Source organism: Bos indicus x Bos taurus, chromosome 25 (assembly GCF_003369695.1).
Source record: "Bos indicus x Bos taurus breed Angus x Brahman F1 hybrid chromosome 25, Bos_hybrid_MaternalHap_v2.0, whole genome shotgun sequence".
Taxonomy (NCBI): Eukaryota; Metazoa; Chordata; class Mammalia; order Artiodactyla; family Bovidae; genus Bos; species Bos indicus x Bos taurus.
This window is the reverse complement of record NC_040100.1, coordinates 9,512,583-9,534,581: the sequence shown is the minus strand read 5'-3', so window position 1 is coordinate 9,534,581 and position 21,999 is coordinate 9,512,583. Positions and strand designations below refer to the sequence as shown.

The 21,999-nt window shown below is 57.9% G+C and overlaps 1 protein-coding gene across 9 annotated transcripts in view; it reads right to left on the bottom strand.

Annotated features, from left to right (window-relative positions):
- Window positions 1-17,974, bottom strand: part of GTF2IRD1 (GTF2I repeat domain containing 1) — a 118,581-nt gene extending 100,607 nt beyond the window's left edge. For 4 of the 9 annotated variants that reach the window (XM_027526533.1, XM_027526530.1, XM_027526529.1 and 1 more), the window contains exon 1: window positions 17,829-17,974. The gene's annotated coding sequence lies outside the window, so the exon portion shown is untranslated. Of the gene's footprint in view, window positions 1-17,492; window positions 17,571-17,828 lie in introns of those variants that run through there. The other 5 variants (XM_027526525.1, XM_027526528.1, XM_027526526.1 and 2 more) reach the window with 3 other exon arrangements.
- Between the last annotated feature and the right edge of the window lie 4,025 nt (window positions 17,975-21,999).

The window sequence follows — 21,999 nt, the reverse complement described above, 5'->3', positions numbered from 1 at the left end:
AGTGGCAGCTGTCCAGCTTCTGCAACAGTCCAGGCCTCAGATGGCCACATCTCAGGGCGAGGCAGGGGGGTGGGGGTGGTTGGTGAAGGAGTGGATGGATGTGATTTGACCAGCAAGCAAGGCAGAGCTCCATGATTGAGTGGTTGGGGGAAGCGGTGGGGCTGAGGAAGCCTAAGGAGACACCTGGAGTGACATCCAGGTTTCTAATCCTGCTGATGGAGTAGATGACGGTGCCCCCAGCTGAGCAGGGAACAGAAGGAAAAGGCTGGACAGGAGGCCAAGGGGGCAGGCCTGGCGTCCCCAGGGATGATCAGGGCTTGACTGGGAGCCCTAGGCGGGAGGGACAAGATCTGATATGGGGTAGGTAGGGTGGCAGCCAAGGCTGTGCATGGACTGGCGTGCCTGGGAGAACACAGTGGGAGAAATCAGGGAAACCTGGGACTCAGAGAGTCAGAGAGTCAGGGGAGGGGAGAAGGGCAGAGGTCAGAGGTCAGGGGGCTGGGCAAGGAGCCTAGAGGAACACAAGGAAGGCGGACAGCAAATGGGTGGGCTGAGGGGAGTGGAGGCAAAGAGCTGAGTGGAAGTGGGTGGAGGCTGCTGGGGTCCATGTGAGAAAGGAGGTACGGAAAGTGCTGCTGCTGCTGCTAAGTCGCTTCAGTCGTGTCCGACTCTGTGCGACCCCATAGACGGCAGCCCACCAGGCTCCCCCATCCCTGGGATTCTCCAGGCAAGAACACTGGAGTGGGTTGCCATTTCCTTCTCCAATGCATGAAAGTGAAAAGTGAAAGTGAAGTCACTCAGTCGTGTCCGACTCTTCGCGACCCCATGGACTGCAGCCCACCAGGCTCCTCCACCCATGGGATTTTCCAGGCAAGAGCACTGGAGTGGGGTGCCATTGCCTTCTCCAACGGAAAGTGGGGTGGGCTCAAAAAGGCTTCATTCTTTTTTTTCTTAATTTATTTGGCTGTGCTGGGTCTTAGTTGAGGCACGCAGGATCTTAAGCTGAGGCACGTGAGATCTTTCAGTCGAAGCATGTGGGATCTTTAGTCTCAGCATGCAGGATCTCAGTTGAGGCATATTGGACCTAGTTCCCTGACCAAGGATCGAACCCCAGCCCCCTGCATTGGGAGTGTGGAATCTTAGCCACTGGACCACCAGGGAACTCCCAGGGCTTCCTTCTGTAGGATGAGATAACCCAGAACCAGGTAACCCAAAGGGGAGGAAAGGACTCTCAAGGCTCAGGTAACAGCAAGATAGAGGCTTCCCAGGTGGCTCACTGGTAAAGAATCCACTTGCTAAGCAGGAGACTCGAGACACAGGTTTGATCCCTAGGTCAGGAAGATTCCCCTGGAGGAGGGCATAGCAACCCACTCCAGTATTCTTGCCTGGAGAATCCCCATGGACAGGAGCCTGGCAGGCTACAGTCCACAGGGCTGCAAAGAGTTGGACATGACTGGGCAACCAGAGAGCAGCAGCAACCCAGACAGAACCAGTGCGGCTGGAAGGAGACACAGTCTCTGCTGCGGCCCAAGCCTCCCGGGTCCTTCCAGATGGACCCAAACCCTTTAAGTTCTGGAGCCAGATAGAAGAACCCTTACGCCAAGCCCTCCACCAATCCAGGACAACGAAGCGTCCCGATCCCACAGCCGCTTCATTCCATTGGACGGGAAGGTGTGTGCGAGCTGGCGGAGGCTGGATCGGAAGGCCAGCCCGGGAGGCAGAGAAAGTGGTTTTGCCAGTCTCTCAAACAGGACATGCACACGTGGGTCTTAGTTCTGGCACACGGGATCTTCGTTGAGGCATGCAGGATCTGTTTAGTTGCAGCAGGACAGATGCAGCATGTGAGATCTAGTTCCCTGACCAGGGATTGAACCTGGGTCCCTTGCCTTGGGAGCGTGAAGTCTTAGTCACTGGACTGCCAGGGAAGTCCCAAGGAGGGGATTTTGGTTTGCCCATGGCTGTCCCCCAGAACCACAGCAGGCAGTCCATAATACGTGCTGGGTGGATGAATGAGTTGCTAAAAGGAAGCAGAAGTCTGAGAGTGAGGGAAAGGCAAAAACCAGGCTGAGCCAAACTCCGCTACCCTTGGCATCCGAGGCCCTCCCCCGGCACGTCCCATGTGCATCCAGCTGGCTGGCCTGAGTCCCCATGCTGTCCTGTCTGCCCCTCTCAGTGTGAGGAGGCGGGGGGGCAAATGCCTAGGCTTTGCTGCTGCTGCTACTAAGTCACTTCAGTCGTGTCCGACTCTGTGCGACCCCACAGACGGGAGCCCACCAGGCTCCCCCATCCCTGGGATTCTCCAGGCAAGAACACTGGAGTGGGTTGCCATTTCCTTCTCCAATGCATGAAAGTGAAAAGTGAAAGTGAAGTCGCTCGGTCGTGTCCGACTCTTAGTGACCCCATGGACTGCAGCCCACCAGGCTCCTCCATCCATGGGATTTTCCAGGCAACAGTACTGGAGTGGGGTGCCATTGCCTTCTCCGGGGCTTTAGGGTGCACCAAAGCTGGGGTCTGGTATCCACCCAGCTATCACCGGCCTGTGACTCCCACTGGGCACCCAAACTCTCCATTCCTGTTTCCTCCTGAGCAAAACGGCACCACCAAATCTGCTGGTCTTAGCATCATAAGGACCATGTGTGAGATAAGATGTGAAAAAGTGTCTGCCTCCAGCCTGGAGATCATTCAGGCTCTTTGAAGAAGCAGCCGGGATGACTTCACGTTGACATCACCTGCTGAGTGGCTGTCTCTCCTGACATCACCTGTCTCATCAACTCCAGGTGAGCTCACCTGGGGCTCCTGACAGGCAGCACAAGGGCCCTTCTGTTCCCCTAAGTGCTGGGCGGGAGGGAAACGAAGGCCTGGCACTCAGCTGCCCCTGGGCAGCTCAGCTGTGTACCATATGCACTGGTTCTCGGGCATGTGTAGAGCTGGGGGGCTGGGTGTCTGGAGACGGTGGGGAGAAGCCAGCACTGGGGTGGTGCCAGCCCCCACGGCGACCGCATCTCCCGAGAGCTCCCTCACCAGACGTAAACAGGACTTCTCAGAAGGATGTGGACGATGAGCCTCAGGCCTTTTCTTGTTAGGAAAAGACTAAGCCAAAAAAAAAAAAAAGCTAATCACTTGTGGGTGAGCTAATCCCCCAGGCACTGGGCTGGCACCCAGGCTCCCACCCTCCACTGGCAACCTGGCCCCGCCCGCCGGCTCCCTCCTTCCTCCTCTTTATGGCTCCCACTCCACCCACTGCCCTGACCTCTGAGCCAGCAGGGGTGGAGGGCTAAGATCCCAGGGAAGGGACCTGGCTTCTAACTCTTGATGACACCCTGAAGTGGAGCCTGGGCACCACCCCCCTCCCTGAGCCTCAGTTTCCCCATTGGGAAGGCGAGTCCTTGGGTGTGAAGTTCTCAGGTCCAGATGGAAGGTGCACCACCGCCCTGCCCAGCCATCCGCCCTCTATACCTGCTCCGATCTGCCCCAGAGCACACACCAGAGTCACTCGCTCCTCACTGCTGGCCTGTCCACAGGCCTCAACCCCCCCAACTTGGATGCTCTCCAGCCCTCTTGTTCCTGCTCCTTTATTTTACTTATTTTTAAAAAATATTTTATTTGGCTGTGCCGCATCTTAGTCGTGACATGGGCTCTTCAATCTTCGTTGCAGCATGCGGTATCTTCAGTTGCAGCCTGCTAACTCTTAGATGTGGCATGCGGGATCTAGTTCTCAGACCACGTTTGAACTCAGGATCCGTTCACTGGAAGCTTACCACCAGGGAAGTCCCTGTTCATGCTCTTTTAAATCCTGACACTACACCCTGCCCCCAGGACCCTTTCTCATTGACCTCCCCATTCCGGGGGCCCCCCCCAGTCCCATTCCGGTCCACTCTCCTGAGCCTCTCATCCACCAAAAGGATACCGTGGGATTCTGACTGATACGGGTGTTCTCAGTCATGTTCCACTCTTTGCAACCCTGTGGACTGTAGCCTACCGGGCTCCTCTGTCCATAGGATTTTTCAGGCAAGAATACTGGAGTGGGTTGCCATTTCCTTCTCCGGGGATCTTCCCGACAAGGGATCGAAGCCGCGCTCCTGCATCGGCAGGTGGGTTCTTTACCACTGAGCTACCCGGGAAGCCCTGGGACTCTGACTGCACAGTATCTTCATGGCACTTGCTGTGAGCGGGACCCAGAACTGGGATGGATCAGGCCCAGTTCCCGCCCCAGAGCTCCCAGGTGAAGAAAGAGAAGCCAAAGGTTGTAAGTGGTGACCCACACATGAGAGGAGGTGACCACCATCTAGATGTCCGTTTAACAGGTATGTTAACTGCACCTGCCACCTCCCCAGTGTGTACACACACCCTGTCTACACGCACACACATCTTAGCCGACACTTGCCAACGCCCCAAGTCCCATCCATTCCTTTCACAATTATTTAAGTACCACCTGCACACCCACTGTGTCTCTAGATGAGGAAGGCCACCAAACATGACAGAGACACAGGGGTGTCCTGGTGATCAGCGGGTTGCTCACTCAGTCGTGTCCCACTCTTTGCGACCCCATGGACTGTAGCCCGCCAGGCTCCTCTGTCCATGAGATTCTCCAGACAAGAATACTGGAGTGGGTTGCCATCTCCTCCTCCAAGGGATCTTCCCGACACAGGGATCGAATCCACGTCTCGTGTGTCTCCTGTGGAGCTTTTACCACCGAGCCATCTGGGAATAACCAGGTCCCCAGGGGGGTGACATGCATCTTGTGGCTGGATGCTCACAGGCTGGATGCTCACTGGGTCCAGTGCACACCCACCACCCTTCTCCAGCCAAAGCTTTCACACACCATCACATCTGAGGCCCCAGCACCATGGAGGGAGGCAGGATCTAGACCATCATCCGCCCTATGCTGGACGGCTGAGGCCCAGTGTGTAGGTGACCTGCCCTCCATCACACAAGCCAGCGAGAGCCAGGGCTCCCAGCCTCCTTCTGGCTCCTCTCCCTGGCCCTCCTCCTGAGTATACTCAGACTCATGCAGACACCACTTCCTTCTCCAAACTCATCACCCCCACCTCTACCCTCACTCAGGTAAGGTGAGGTGAGCCTGGCTACCTTGATCCACCAGGGACAACCCAGGACTCCCCTCAAGCTCTAGCCAGGTGATGTGATCCAATAAAGTGACCCATGGCTGTCCTCGCCCAACCCCAGACTCAGGGAGAGCCTGGAGGAGCCCAGCCCAGGTCACACCATTCCCTCCGTAGGTCCTGATCGCTGCTGATGGGCAGACCCCCATCAGCCCATGATCTCAGGAGTGTGCAGGGGTCCAGCCCCTGGGAGATCTGGGTCCAGCTGAGGCTCCCCACCCACCAGGAAAGTGATGCTGGGCACACAGCAGAAGCTTTAGGGGCCAACTTCAAAGCAAAGCCTGTCAGAGGAGCAAACATTCGCCTGACTCCCCCCAACCCTTCCCCTGAGCAGAGCCCCCAGCACAGCCCACTGCCCAGTGACCTGTGTAGATGTTTGCAGAAAGGGCTGAGTGGTTCTCCCAGGGTTCAACATTCCAAGCTGTCTTTTCTGCCTCCCTTCAGACAGCAAGGGGCTTTGGAACAGGGGCTGGGCCTCCTTTCTGGGGTCACAGGGAGGCCCAGGGTGGGCTTCCTGGAGTTGTTGGGGGTCCTGACCACCAGAAGGGACCCCAGAGATACAGAGATGTCATCCTCTGAGCCAAAAACAGGGCAGAGGGTGCTGCCAAGGTCACAGGGCTTCCAGGATGTTGGGGGCAGGGAGGGTGGAGAAAGCAGAGAATTCTGGGAGCTGCCAGCCCTCCACGTGGTCCCCAGGCTCTGGGTCACCCAGTCTGCGCCCTCATGTCTGAAGCAGGAGATGCCGAGCCAAGAAAAGAGAGCGAGGAGGCACTGGTTCACGCTCTAAAAGCAACCTGTCTGGAGCCTGGCATGAGAAAACCACTCCTCTCTGGTCCCTGCAATGGGGCAGGTCAGCGTCCCAGACAGTGCCCCTGGCAACCGTATGTCCCCTCCCACTGGGCTCCCAGGTACCCCCCACCCCAAGGCCTGCAGAGAACCCTCCTGGTGGGGCTGAGATAGTTCTGAACTGGCTCCCCGAGGTGGGCGGCGGGCACCTGGATGTGAGCCAGCTCGATGCCACGCCCACCTGCCCACCACCTCCAGAGCTCTGAGCAGCGCCATGAGGATGAGCATGGCCCACACGGGCAATGACTCAACATCACACCAGATAAATGTAGGGCCCGTTTCACCAAGACTAGGTCCCCCTCCCCTGGGAGCCTCACCACCCCCAACACCCCATCTGCCCACCCCCTACCCCGGGCTCCAGGGGGCTCTCCTGTAGGTGGTTCTTCCAGTTCGTCAGCCCCACCCTACAGACCCCAAGGACTGCCTCTCCTGGGATATACCTGGGCACGTAATGACGCTTGAGGGTTCCCTGAGGTGATGCCACGGGCTCCCAGGGGGCAGAAACAGGAGCCCCTCTCTCCTGCCTGGTCCCAGGGGCCATCAGCCTACAGTCCATTGCATCAACTTACTGAGCAGCCTCTCGCCTCCAGGCAGAATCTACAGTCACCGAGTCCCACTGGGGACTCTCTCTCCTCTCATCTGGGGGTGTTTCCAAAGCCCTGATCACTCTCACCCCTCTACTGCCCCCCGATTCACCATGGTCTGCTCCCAAACCTCCCACCAGCTGTTCTGCTTCCAAGTTCCCGCCCAGCCTCCTGGATCAGGCAGCCAGGGGAGGCTCCCGGGCACCTGCAGCAGGGCAGGGAGCCCCAGACCGAGGGTCATGAGATGTGGTTTCACATCCTGATTTTTGTAACTCTGGGACCTTAGCCATGTGTCTTCCCAGCTCTGGGTCTCAGCTTCCCCATCTGAAAAGGAAAAGAGGTCAACGTACTCCTAGGTACCCCCCAACCCAGGAGGCTCAGGAGTGGAGAAGGGTGCCTGAGGGAGGTGCCAGGGGGACCCCCACAGAAGCCATGGGCCCCAGCCCCAGGCAGAAGTCACATCAGCCATCCTGACAGACAGACCCCAACCAGCTGCCAGGGGATGGGTGTGTGTATATGAGTGTCTGTGTGTGTGCGTCTACTTAATGGGTCAGAACTTCTTTTTGGGTGATGAAATGCTCTGAAATTAGACAGTGGTGAACAAGAACACTGCACAACTTTGGGAATATACGAAAACACACTGAAGTGTACATTTTACTTTTTATCGGCCATGCCATGTGGCACGTGGGCTCTTAGTTCCCCCATCAGGGATCAAACCGGTGCCCCCAGTGCTAGAAGCTCAGAGTCTTACCCACTGGACTACTAAGGACGTCCTGAAGTGGACGTGTTAAAGGAAATAATTTTCAAATAAACTAAAAGAAAAACCCAACAATGCTAGAGAAGAAAAGAACAAAGTCCCCGAAGGCACGCCGAGCCCCTACTTAAGGCTCTGAGGACCAACCTACAGGCTTTTTCCTGGGGAGAGTAAATAAACTCATTTTTTAAAAAACTATTTATTTTTATCTATTTATCTGACTGCACCAGATCGTAGCTGGGAGACATGAGATCTCCAACCTTCACTGCAGCACGTGGGATCAGGTTCCCTGATCAGGGATCGAACCCAGGCCCCTTGCATTGGGAGTGTGGAGTCTTAGCCACTGGACCACCAGGGAAGGCCCAAACCCCTCCTTCGGGGGTTTATGCCTCTACACTCGGGTCTTCTATTATGTGGGGCCAAACATGCTCCTAACTGATGTTCTGTCCCCTGTGCCACCCGCCAACTAGAGGGGCCCCACACACTTGGCAGTCGGTGTCCAAGGCTGGGGGTCAGGATTCAGCCAAACATCGAGTTACTGGGCGCGGTCTACCAGCCGCAGCCTCTGGATCACCGCACAGCCGTGCACACACACACACACACACGTGCACGCACAAAAGCGTGTGTCTAAATAGCCCAGGGGATTAACTGTTCTGAGGCTTCACACTTGTGCGCTCTCCACACACACCACCTGCCCTTCATGGAGGGGGGAACCCCCCAAACTGGGCTGCACCCGGCCCAGGGAGACAAGGTGCCCCCCACCACCATCACCCTCTAGATGCCTCTGAGAATCACAGCCAGGCCGGGAGAGGCAGCAACTGGGGATGGTGGGGTGGGCCAGTGAGAGTTGTGATCGAAGGGTGGGAAAGCCCCTTGCCCTTCCAAGGCCCTGCCCTGAATGTCCCAGCACTCAGCTTGCTTCTAATTCACTTAACAAGTTGGTCCAGGACACTCGCTGTGTCAAGCAGGGGGAACCGGGGGCAGGGGTGTGGGGGGGACAAGCCAGCATGGCCTCAACCCCTTGGAGGGAGACAGACAAGTACAAGGGCAGCTGGAAGACAGCAAGTAAGGAAGACTGGGCGGTAGGAATGCAGCGCAGGGGCTAACACAGACCTGGGAGGAGGTTATCAGGGAGGGCTTCCAGAGGGAGGTGACATCCAAGCTGAGACCTGCAAGAATGAGCCCAGAGAGATGGACGGGCAGCAGAAAAACCTGTTCCAAGGAGAAGCAACAGCACGCTGGGAAGCAAGCTGGAATGCAGTATGTTCTAGAAAACGATGAAGCTCAGCATGGCTGTCAGAGAAAGAGGCAGGGCCTGGCAGGGAGGGAGGCAGTCGGATGGATGAAGGTCCTTGCCTGGGCCTGAAATGAGGTCCCACGGGTCCCCATGGAAGGTCTTGCCACATCTGGAGTCCCACTTCCCATCTCTAGACCCTTTCTTACATTGCTCATTCCCCACCCCTGATGCCCACGCCAGCCTTCTCCTGGGTCAGAATCGCACCCGCCCTCCAGCCACCTCCTGCAGGCTGCCCTCAGCAAGCGGGGGAGTAGGTGTGTCTCCAAAACCCAGCCACACGGCCCACAGCCCGGCACCAAGGTAGGGCTTGGCATCTGGGAAGCCTGATCACCCACTCCAAGGAGCTGAGGGGTGGACAGGCTGCTGGGACTAAGCGCTTCGGCCTCTGGGCTTTTCCCAGCTTGCATAAACTCAGGCACTGCACCACCCATGCTCCGTGAGCACAGTAGCTAAGAGCAGAACAGGACAGTGGTGTCCAGCTCCTCTCGGGGCAGGCCTGGGGCTCTCCAAGGGCCAGCCTTTGGGACCAGCATCTGACCAAGTGGAGAAAACATTCTTCTCTGGGATGAGGACCAGCTTCTCCCAACTGAACACGCAGATCCTCCCAAACCCCAACCACGCTCCTTTGTTCAGATGAGGCTCAGAGAGGTAAAGTCACTTTCCTGAACTACACAGCTGGCTGGTGGTAGAAGTGGGCCTCAAACCCTTGCCTGTCTGGTTTGAAAGGCACCCTGCTGGAAAGCGGGGAAGCTCTGGCATAGCGAAAGGAGCCCACCCCCAAGGAGGGGCACTGGTCTCCCACCCAGGGCAACCAAGAGCATCTCTCTCCCGGATGGGCTGAGAACGGAGTGTCTCAGGCAGTGACTGGCCCCAGGCGGGTGGGCGGTGGACCAGGATCAAAGGGGAGATGTGGTTAGCTCACATGCCCGGAGGGCTGCACCCCCAGCTGGAAGCCAGGTACCCGTGGAGAACAGGGGCAACCAGCTCCGTCCAAAAGGCCCTACCTCTCCGGAGCTGGGCCTCTCTGCTGAAAGCGGCCACACCTGAAAAACCAGCTCCTGGATCAACGTGAAACACCACCCGGCCTCGTCACAAGACCCCCTTGGAGCCCGAAGGGACCACCTTGGAGCTGGCTGGCTGGGTGGGCAGGCAGGGGTCCTGCCTGCTCCAGGGAGCCACCCAGGGGCACCTGAGAGCCCTTCTGCACAGGCCCTCCACCAAGTACAGCCCAAGGGTGCCTCTGGCCTTTGAGGACACGGGGGAGGGGGCAATGGCAGAAAGGCGAGGGCAGCCAGCTCATCAGGAAAAGTCCACGGTCCTCACAAGAAACGACGTTAAAACCTCCAATCTCATGCTGCTGCCTCCCACGGTGCTCCGTTCCCTTAGGAAGCCATAACCTCTGGCGCACCCCCAAGGGCCTACTGGGTACTTGCTTCACTCAGGTGCTGCCATTCGTGAGCCCACAGGCAGAGCTGTGTCCACTCCCTAGAGGGACAAACTGAGGCTCGGCCGGTTATGCAGCCGTCCAAGCCACGCACAGTGGGTAGGCAGCAGACCTGGAATCGGCCTGACTAGTCTGTGACCAACCAGAGTCTCGGCGCCGCTGCCCATGCACGCATTCAGGAGAGCAGCCACGGCCAGCCATGGACCTCAGTCTCAGCGCCGCTGCCCATGCGCACATGCAGGAGAGCGGCCACGGCCAGCCATGGACCTCAGTCTCAGCGCCGCTGCCCACGCGCACATGCAGGAGAGCGGCCACGGCCAGCCATGGACCTCAGTCTCAGCACCGCTGCCCATGTGCACACGCAGGAGAGCGGCCACGACCAGCCATAGACCTCAGTCTCAGCGCCGCTGCCCACGCGCACATGCAGGAGAGCGGCCACGGCCAGCCATGGACCTCAGCTGTTTGTCAACCAAGTTTTCTTTAGGGCCCTGACAGGTAACTCTTCACCTGGGTCGGGAAGATCTCCTGGAGGAGGAAATAGCAACCCACTCTAGTATTCTTGCCTGGAGAATCCCATGGACAGAGAGGCCTGGCGGGCAGTCCATGGGGTCACAAAGAATTGGATGCGACTGAGCAATTTCAGTTTTTTGAAACTGAATTTTTCAAAGTTTTCAACAGGTAACTCGAACAGAAGTGGCCCCAGCGCAGAGGTGGACACCGGTCACTGGAGGCCCACACGGCCCCACCTCTGTCCCCTGGATGGGGTCTCATGCCCTCCAGGGCTCTGGGGAAGTCCAGGGGTTTGTGGGACCCCAGCTGACTCTCACACTCGCCCTGGAAACCACATGCTGTTCTCTTGTTCACAGATGACCACGCCAAAGCACAGAGACACAGTGTAGCTCACTGGAGGTCACACAGCCCGGTTGAAAGTGAAAGTGAAGTGAAAGTGAAAGTCGCTTAGTCGTGTCCAACTCTTTGCATGCCCGTGGACTATACAGTCTGTGGAATTCTCCAGGCCAGAATACTGGAGTAGGTAGCCTTTCCTCTTCCAGGGGATCTTCCCAACCCAGGGTTCAAACCCAGGTCTCCCGCATTGCAGGCGGATTCTTTATCAGCTGAGCCACCAGGGAAGCCCAAGAATACTGGAGTGGGTAGCCTATCCCTTCTTCAAGGGATTTTCTCGACCCAGGAATCGAACCGGGGTCTCCTGCACAGCCCCACTGTTTGATCCTAAATCATGCTCCCGTTTGCCCTCCTTCCCTACCCCCTTGTTTCAGGAAAACACAGAATATGTATCCCAAACCATACAGCCACAGAAGTGGAGATCAAGGACTCATGGCCAGGGACTCCCAGGCTCCTCGGGGAGGGGGGCACATGGAGATGGCTGAGACACCTCCAGGCCTGCCCTCTGCCCCCACCCAGAGCATCCGCTGTTCCCGGAGCCCACCTGCAGTACGGGCGGGTGGAGGACCGCAGCCCTGAGGGCGGCCTCAGGCAGGTGTAATTTCATCAGGAGCCTCCCGTCTGTGCAAGTCACCAGAAACGGAGGATGAAATTCCAGCTCTGCGGACACAGAGGTGCCGCGATCCTGGCTCAGGGTCAGCTCTCAGTGGAGGTGGGGACACAGACGGGGTACTTCTGTGAACACGATGGAAAAGGCACGCCTTCCGCTGGGCGGCCCCAAGCCAGGTAAGGGCTCGGCAAGCTGGGAGGGCCTGATCTCCGTCACGAGAGCAGCAGGGCTCTGTGCTCCAACCGTGCTGTGGAATACTACTCAGTCACCAAAAAGCAGTTCCAGGTGCCCGGACCAGGCATCATGCAGAGTGAAAGAAGCTAGACGTGGGCTGCATACCAGTGGTTGCCAGGGGCTGGCAAAAAGGAGCGAGCTGACTGTGTACAAGCTTGAGGGGACTTTCGGGGGGTGATGGAATGTTCCATGTCTTGACAGGCGCTGGGCGATGTGAATGCAGACACTGGTCAAGCTCCTTGGACGGCACACTTGAGACCTGGGCCTTTCACCAGCTATTCCTCACCCCTCAACAATATATATGGTAACACATGGGGTGAGCCCTTCCTATGTGCTAGCCTGGGGCTCAATGCCAGGACCTGAGCTATATGCTTTTCCAAGTTTCTCACCAACCTTCGGAGAGACCGATGAATGGATGGACAGATACACACATCCCATATGGTAGTAGTTTTGCCAGGTGTCGGAAAACGTACCTTGAGACCCCACCAGCAAACAGGCCTGGCCCTGCCCAAGCCTCCAGGAGAGAAGCAGCCTGGAGGGTCTCTTCTAGCTGCAGGCCAGGAAGGGACATGGCCCTGGCTGTCCCCAGCTCAGAGCTGGCCCTCCTCCCCCAGCCCCACAGCCTGGCCAGGCATCTACAAGCTGCCCAGGACCCCAACCCCTCAGGCTGGGGCCTCTCACATCCAGCTTCCTACCCCATCCCCACTTCAGACCTGCACTGGGGTGACCCACCCACCTCAATGGAGAGCCCCCAGCATGTACCACCAAGCTCCCGGTCCAACCCACAGGGCCAGCTTGGGGCTTCAGCAGAAGCGGGGGCATCACTGCCATCTTATGTATGAGCACACAGCCCAGACAGGTGGCAGGGGCCCCCCCCAGAGACAATAACCCCAGCCTCAACGGGGGAGCATCAGAGAAACAGCCCCCAGTGCTGGGGGTTGGCTCTGTGAATCTTGGGACCACAAATCCTAATTTGGTGTCTGAGAGGGTGTCCCCAGCAAGTTCCTGCTCCTCCCAACAAACTCTCTTTCTTCAAACTTTTTATTTTATATTGGAGTTGTTGTTCAGTCGCTAAGGTGCGCCCAACTCTTCACGACCCCATGGACTACAGCATGCCAGGCTTCCCTGTCCTTCACCATCTCCCGGAGCTTGCTCAAACTCACGTCCATGGGGTTGATGTGGATTAACAATGCCGTGTTAGCCTCGGTGTACAGCAAAGTGATGCAGCCACACACAGAGGTGCATCCATTCTTTCTCAAACTCCCCTCCCATCTAGGCTGCCATGTAACGCTCAGCAGAGTTCCCTGTGCTACATAGCAAACTCCTCTTAATACCCCGTATGGACCACAGTTCTGGAGAAGGAAACAGCACCCCACTCCAGTACTCTTGCCTAGAGAATCCTGTGGACAGAGGAGCCTGGTGGGCTGTGTCTAAGGGGTCACACAGAGTCGGACACGACTGAAGTGACTTAGCAGCAGCAGCATGGACCACAGTGGCACAGAAGATTCTGAAACACAAGGCCTCCCAGACTGGGGTTCCCTGAGCTCCCCCTGCCACACCACCCAGGTCTAATAGATCTGGATGCTTGAACCCCAGACTGGAGAACTGAGGAAATCACACACAGCACCACCTGATTCAATCTCACTCTAGACCATCCCCGGAGCCGCAGGTTGAATCCTGACCCCGGCCTAGGCCCCAACCACACCCGAGTCCCCCTGACCCCAATCGTCTCACTGCCCAGAGGCTGCAGGGGCAGAGTTACCAGATGGAACACAAGATCTCCAGTTCAGTCTACACTTCAGCTAAACAAGTAAATCTGTAGTTTCATTTATAATCCCCACAGGCTTCCCAGGAGGAGCCAATGTAGGAGATGTAAGAGACACGAGTTCGATCCCTGGGTTGGGAAGATCCCCTGGAGGAGGGCATGGCAACCCACTCCAGTATTCTTGCCTGGAGAATCCCATGGACAAGAGGAGCCTGGCAGGCTATGATCCATAGGGTCACAAACACTCAGACATGACTGAAGTGATTTAGTACAGATACACATAACCCCCATACCGAATTATCCGTCAGTTAACCAAAATCCAAATTTAACCGGACATCCCTATTTTAACTGGCTAAATCGGGCCACCCAGAGCAGGTGGTCCTGAAGGAGGGAGACAGGTGGGCACACAAATAGCTCTGGGGCAGCCAGGCCCAGCTCGGGACCAAGAGGAAGGGTGTCTGGAATGAGAGTTTTGTTCCCGGCCTGACACACCCCAGCGGTCACCCCCAGCCAGCGCCTGGACAAAGCACAGCCTCCCCCCGCTCACTCAGGACACCTAACCCACCCCAAAGTGAAGAAGGGCGGTGCCCTGGATGCCATCCTCCCCAGGGCTCTGAGCCCCTTTGCGGTCGTCAGACATAACCCATGGCACTGCAGCTGAAGGGACAAAATATCAGGAGTTCCCTGCAGGTCCAGTGGTTAAGACTCTGGGTGTCCAATGCAAAGAGCAAGGGTCGGATCCCTGGTCGGGAAACTAAGATCCCACACGCTATGTGGGAAAACCACAAATGCAAAAAAACCACTTGAAATGACAAACTATTGACCCCAGTGAGATGGTCCCAGCCAGACATCCCTGCCAGTGAGGAACCTGGGTGCCCATCGAGGTTGGCTCCCCTTGGGACTCAGCTGGGCAACTCAACACTTATACCCAGGAGTCTCTCTTGTCACCCTGTCACCAACGGGGTGACCCACCTCTGTGTTCTGACCAGGTCCCCCTCCTTCATCTCTCCCACAGAAAACAATCCTTCCACCTTCCGGTCTCCATAAGCGTTTGTATCTCACGGGCCCCACACACACCCCCAGGAGATCCTGAGCCCTAGGTCCTCAGTCCCACTCTGCTGGCCAAGACTAGTGAATTAACCCTACAGGTCCTGTTCTCGGTGCCCCCCGAGGCCTCCACAGGCCCCCCGAGGCCTCCACAGGCCCCCCGGAGCTGGGCGCACACTGCTGGTCTGTCCCAAGGAACGTGGCTGTGTCCCTGGTTGCTGAGCATCAAAGAGATGCCCACAGATGGCATGGACCGAGAGAAACTGCATGGATGACACTCGGGGAGCAGAGCCCCAGGCTCAGGTCTGGGGTAGTGCGGGGAGGAACCTCCCAGAGGATGTGGGACAGGAAGCTTAGGGAAACTTCCCACCATTGTGGGGACCTACCCCAGAGATGGGAATTCAGGAACAACACGAGAGAGCCTGCTTAACTATTCAGACCCTGGGGCAAGATTTCATTCATTCATTCATTCATTCACTCAGTAAGTATTTGGGGAGCAGCCCTGGAGCTCCAACACTTTGGCCACCTGATGCGAAAAGCCGACTCATTGGAAAACACCCTGATGCCGGGAAAGAGTGAAGGCAAAAAGAGAAGGGAGTGGCAGAGGATGAGATGGTTAGTGTCACTGATTCAACGCACATGAATCTGAGCAAACTCCGGGAGACGGTGGAGGAGAGGGGAGCTTGGCAGTGCTGCAGTCCGTGGGGTCACAGCGTCAGACACTGACTTAGCGACTGAACAGCAGCCCGGGGCACCATGCAACCAAAAGCAAGCCTCGGTCCCCGTCCAATCCCCAGTACAATCGGGGACGTGTAACTCTCAAGTGAGATCAATACCGGGATGGGGAAGGACAGGATGTCATGGGGACACAGAGGTAGCACCTTGGCCAGTCCTGGGGACGTTCCTGGGCAGGTTTCCAGCCCAAGGACAGGAGAGCCAGCTGAATCCTGACAGAGAAGGGGAGAAAGGCAAATTCTACAGCCCCTACCCACCTTCATCCTAAGCAGGGAGGGCCATTCAAGGAAGTCCCGCCCCCTCAGGTGAGAGGAAGCCCTGAGGTTTAGAGGAATAGCAGGAGCAAAGACCTTTCAGGAAAGGTGCAGTTTTCAAAGAGTGGGCCCAGGAGGCAGTGGGGGGCCAGAGGAGAGCCGGAGGACTCGAACCAGAACCCAGAATGAGGATGGACCGGCAGATACGGTCTTCGGTTCCAAGGTCAGGCTGAGGACACAAGAGCCCCAAGCTGTCACCCACCACATCACCTGGGGTCTCCAACAACAGGCCGTTACCAAACTGGGGACACCCCGGCTGTCGGGGAGACGGGGAGGCTGCACAAACAGGTGCCTCCCGGACCCCTATCGTGACGTCTGCCTTCCCGACTATTTGCAAGCATCAGATACCGACAACTGGCAGCTCGCAGAGGCTGCCTGAAATGAACAAATGAAGCACACTTGCAAATACATGACCCTTCCTCCAGCATCCAGAAAACAGTCCTCCTAAGTAGGTTAAGCCTGCCCCTCCAGTGCTATCTTCCAGACCCAGTTTTGCAACCTTTCTCCCCAGGTCCTCCCACATTTTGAACGAGCCGGCACCCACGTCTCCTCCGCTGGGGTCCTCTGGGACCCTCTGAGTCAGAGCTACAACTTTCTAGGTCACCCTCAGAGCAGGCTACGGGATGGGGTGTGGTCTGAAGCTCCCCACATCCCCAAAGCAGGTTGGGGCTTCTGACATCCCGTCCTCTCGCGGCCAGGCCTGTCCCTTGGGTCCACAGGTCTCTGTTCAGAAGAAGGCAGAGGGTGACTTCCACCCTCCTGGGCCCCCGCTCCTGACCTGACGGCGCCCATCCTTGCTGCCCTTGTGCCCGGCCCCTCCCTGCCAGCAGCCACCAGCCTGCCTGCCACCACTGCCTCCCTCTCTCGCTGAATAAATAATCGATGCTTATGCCCTTTCCCTTTGGGAATGACGCTGCTGAAATAAATGGGTTGCTCCAAGGCACCTCCCCAGTCCCGAGGCCCCGGGTCAGTAGCGGGGGGCAGCAGTCCCCCCCAGGGGTGCAACCCAACACATGAGGGAGACGAGGGCCAGCGGGGTCGGGGCGGCTTCTGGCCACCCCTTCCTTCTGCTGTGAGCAGGAAGAGGAGCCCCCGCAAATGCCCACTCCTCGAGAAGCTGTCCGGGCCTGCCCACCTCATCAGCAGCATACTCCATGTGTGACCTGGCGAGGGGACCCCTACATGCCGGGCCCCCTCACTCGGGCTGTGACCGGGACCCAGGAGCCTCCCACCTCAGGTCTAGTCCTGGGAGCCTGGGTCACAGGGCCAGATGTCCAGGGCTTGAGCCCCTCTCCAGTAAGGCCAGGAGGGCAGAACTCTCAGAGGCACGGTCCCCCTCTATCCTGGGCCCAGGCCAGGGAACCTTCCCTCTTCCTGGCCACAGGCTGGGGCACCCAGGACCCTTCATTCCCAGAGACTCAGGATGGTGGTGGTGGTGGTGGGAGGCATCTAGCCGGCTCCAGGGGCCTCCCCACCCATCTGCGGGAACTCAGAGACCACCCACAGACAGGGCATCCCCAACTTGCTCCTCTGAAACCTTTGTGACCTCCTACTGCCATCCTCTGAGCCTCCTTCCCTTGCACTCGATCAGGAGCCCAGCGGCCACCACTCAGGCCAGTCCCCCCTCCCCAGGGACCCCAGCAGGAACCACTGTGTTGGAGCAGTACTGGCTGTATGGAACTCAGCCTGTGAGTGGGTTGTGGGGGCACCGGCCAGGAGATCTGCTCGGGCCCAGCAAGGCGGAGGTGGGGGAGAGTTGGGGGGGCGGGGGCCGCGGCCTGCCCAGCCCCCCTCAGCTCCCACACTGGCGCCCGCCGCCGCCCGGGTAGCACAACTGACCTCATTCGCCAACTGCAGCAGCCTGCGGGCGCCCGCTGCCCGTCCGGAGTGGCCCCCCACCTCCGGAAGGGCCCCGGAGTCGGAGGTGGGGGGGCGGGGGCGGCGGCGGTGACAGCTCCCGGCTCCCCCTCTCGGCAGGTGGGGGCAGCCGTCCCTCCCCGCCCCCGGCCCGAATTATAATCCCGGTCACGTGCCTCCCGAGGCACCCAAAAGCCGGACCCAGATTCTGGAACACCTGGAGGGGGAGGGGCGGCCCCCCCCCGAGGGTGGGAGGAGAAGGGGAGAAGGGCCTCGGCGCCCGCCCTCCCCTCCACCCCCCGCAAAAGTTTCTCCTACCTTGGAGGATCCTCAAGCGCTCCTGCCAGCGGCGCCCCGGCCCCGGCCCGCGGCCAGGACTCAGCCTCCTGCCGCTGCCTCCTTAATTAATCCGGGAGAATGGGGGAAGGAGAGGCGGAGGGAGGCGCGGAGCGGCGGCGGGGGCGGGCGGGAGGCGAGCGGGGCGCGGGGCGGGGAGGGGGCCCGGCGGGGGCTCTCGGGCCGGCCGGGGGGCTGGCGCTCGGCGGCCCCCACCCCCGGCGCGGGCTGCGGCGGAGGGCGGGGCGCGGCGCGGGGAGCCGAGCCGAGAGCGGGAGCGCAGGGAGGCTCTTTGTTCTGTAATCCCAGTAAGATTGCCAGCCATTCGCCCCGGCCCTAATCCCAGCCCCGCGCAACACCACCCTCCATTGGCTGCCATTTACATACGGGATTAGCCCGCCCCGCGCCCCGGCCTGGGCACCGCGGGGGGAGCGCCGCGCCCCCCGCCCCGAGCTGGGCGCCCCGAGCGCGCGCCGCCCCAGCGCCCGCCGCCAGGGGGGTCCGCGGGAGGGGCGGCCCCGGCGCCCCTTGGCTGCCCGCGGCGCCCCTCCGCCTCCTCAGCGCCCTGCCGCCCCGACGGATTAGAAAGCCAGGACTCGTCCCCGGAGACCCCCCCCTCACTCCCGCCCGGGGCGCGGGAGCCGGGCCCGGAGGGTCAAGGTCACTCAGCGGGCGCCGGGAGGATCCCCGGAGACGCCGGGGCCCGCGCGCTGGGGAAACTGAAGTGGCAGCGGCTGGTCACCTCTGCCGTGCCCAGGTTATTTCCCCCCGTGGCATGGCCCGGGTGCTTCTTTCAGCCTTTGTCCCCTGGGATGGGAAGGAAAGCAGTGACAAGCCCAAGGTCGCAGCTGATCCGATTGGACATGCCAGGTCCCATCTTGTCTGGGCAGCGCTCCTTCTGATCGCCGGACCCAGGCTTCTGCCACCCCCTTCCCCTCCATACCAGCCTCCCTACGGAGTCAGAAGCACACCTCCCATCTTCTGCAGAGCATGCATCTTAAATCATTGGGAGGAGCCTGGAGATTCACCACAGTGTCCTGAGCCCTGTGCTAGACCCTGGCTATGCTGGACACTGTGGAGGGGGACAGGCAGGCCGCCACCCCAGGGAGCACCTGGTCTACAGGGAGAGAGCCAGACTGAGAATCTACTAGGTCCTAGCAAAGCCCACCCGCCCTTCTGGGCACACAACTGGCTCTTGGTAAAGGCTAACCTTGGCTGGTCTGGTTTCCCCCTGGCCAGCCCACCAGATAGAGCTTCTCCCTGGCAGGCCCATATCCACTGTGCCCAACCCAAAGTAAAAGAAAGTAAAGTCGCTCAGTCGTGTGCGACTCTTTGCGATCCCACAGACTGTAGCCCACCAGGCTCCTCCGTCCTTGGGATTTTCCAGGCAAGAATACTGGAGTGGGTTGCCATTTTCTTTTCCAGGAGATCTTCCCAACCCAGGGATTGAACCTGGGTCTCCCGCGTTGTAGACAGATGCTTTACCATCTGAGCCACCAGCGAAGTCCATAAGAGCCAAGCCAAGAGGGGCCCTTGTGCCCACCGAACACTTTTCCCACAGAGGGGATTGGCCATAGCAGGGGATTGGGAATGAGGCCACAGACACCCCTCCATCCCACGTCACCCCTGCCCTCCTGGGGACACCCGCCGTCCCCCTTGTCACCCTGACGCCTGGGGACACTTCGAGGCACCCTGTCTTGTGGTCCCCCTCAGATGCACATCCCTATCCACCCTGTGCTGGCCCTGGTGTGGCAGAGTGTCTAAGGGGAAGGGCCAGGGTCTGGAGCCTAACCGTGTGGGCTCAAATCCTGGCTCTTCCTCTTACCACCTGTGCCCTTGGGCAAGGCAGTTCACTCCTCAGAGCCTTGGTTTTCTCCCCTTCCCGCAGCCCCTGAGTCAACCACAGAGTTGCCTCGATGGATAACAGTGATGATGGTGAGAGAGTCACTTCCTAGGCAGGTTGATAAGAAGTCTAGGGGTCCCCAAGGAGAGAGGGGTCTGGAATTCTCAAGGAGGAAGAAAGGACAAACTTTTTTTTCTCTCTACATTCCTTAGGGTTATATAACAATAATGTATCCTGCCTGAGGACAGTCTTTGGATTAAACCTTCTGGCTGAACCTGTTATCTTAAAATGTAAATTATGGGAGTAGGTCTGGTGAGGTCTTTACAAGGATTATATAACAATAAAGTATCCTGCCTGAGGACAGACTCTGGATTAAACCTTCTGGCTAATCCTGTTATCTTAAAATGTAAATTATGGGAGTAGGTCTGGTGAGGTCTTTACAACCTCCAGACATTCTTTTGATTCATTGGAGAGTATGTTACTCCACTGTTAACACTAGCAAGGGGATACTCTTTCTGCCCCCTTCTGATGCCTATGTCAGAAGCTTTCTCTATGTCCTTTATGCTTTAATAAAACTTTATTACACAAAAGCTCTGAGCGATCAAGCCTCATCTCTGGCCCCGGATTAAATTCCTCTCCTCCGGAGGCCAAGAATCCCAGCGTCTTCTCGTGGTTCAGCAACAACCTTTCAAAGGGCTTGCTAGTTAAGGGTCTACTAGGCATGTTACCTAGGTGTCTGTTCCTGACCTGAACCCTGCAAGGGCTGTCCTATTGGCCTCGTTTCACAATAAGCTGAAGTGATTGTTTCCGGACATACAGCATGTGAGTGTCATTGCTGCGTCTGACTCCTTAGCCCTTGTTTGTCCCACTGACTTATGCTCCCTCCATTACCATGAGGATTTGGGGGTTAGGCATGGCTTCAGTGCGCCCAGCTGGGGGAAGCTGGTCCCAGGAAGGAAGGGCTGGCTGGTTGGGCTGTTGGTTTCTGGACAGAACGCTTCCTGGACCTGAAGTCCAGGAACAGAGTGCCAGAAACCTCTGGACTCCAGGGCTTAAAGGAACTGAAGCCCGGTGCATGCTCAGGACTGCCCTCTGCAGGCAGAATCGGGAGCGGCGGACATGTAAGTGGAGCGCTGGGAGGGAAAGGTGCCCTCCTGCCTCTGGCCTCTGGGCTCCTCCTCCCAGGGGCAACAGCCTGCCTGCCCCCAAGCTCACCCAGGCCGAGACTGGGGGCAGTGTGATACAGCAGAAGGCCTTGGCCTACCATGTCCAGGTCCCACTCAGTTGGGTGTGACTGGGGTATGACCGTTGGCTCCACATTCACTGGCCACGTGACCTAGGCCCAGTCGGTTGCCCTCTCTGGGCCTCAGCTTCCTCACCTGTAAAATGGAGCCAAGGGAGTCCTTTCTTCATAGGTTGCTATGAGGGTTAATGACATATTATACAGGAAAAGTTTATCAAAGAGGCTGGTGTGTAGTAGGTGCTCAGTAAAGGGCGATTCCCCCTCTTTTTCTTTTTTTGGCAGCACCATCAGTTTGCAGGATCTCAGTTCCCTGACAAGGGATCAAACTGGTACCCCCTGCAGTGGAAGCGCAGAGTCTTAACCCCTGGACTGCCAGGAAATTTCCAAAGACAGTCCTCATTTTTAAAATTTGTTGGTTTCATCTAGGGGCAAAGTCAGACTTAGAGTTTTTGCTGAACTGTTCTTCATGAGGAGGTGGGATTCTAAGGACAAGGTCATGGACATTCACATTTCTGTCAAGTTCAATTCCTTCTCCTGGGAAGGGCAGCAACAGCTGTTTAAGCAGAGAGGGGAGTTTGTTTGAGAAGTCCTTGCCAATGGCTACCTCCCACCTACAGGAACGTCTCCTGCCGGCTTTATGAAGCTCATTTGCACTGGCCCTGCCCCATCCTTGCCCTGTCAGGTCCCCCTTCTATGTATGTAGATGTGGAAACCAAGGTTCGTCTCTCCTCCTTCCTCCTAACTCCATCACAGCCACAGAGTTGGGACTTCCTTGGCGGTCCAATGGTTAAGACTTCACCTTCCAGTTCAGGGGGTGGAGGTTCGATCCCTGGTCAAGGAGCTGAGATCCCACATGCCTCCTGGCCAAAAAACCAAAACAGAAAATAGAAGCAATATTGTAACAAATTCAGTAAAGACCATTAAAATGGTCCACATCAAAAAATCTTTAAAAAGCAACAACAAAAAAACCCCCAAGACTATTCTCATTACAAGGCCCTTCTACACTTTCTTTCACTTAACCAGGTGGGCCTGCTTTTCACAGATGGGAATATAGAACGGTGGGTCAT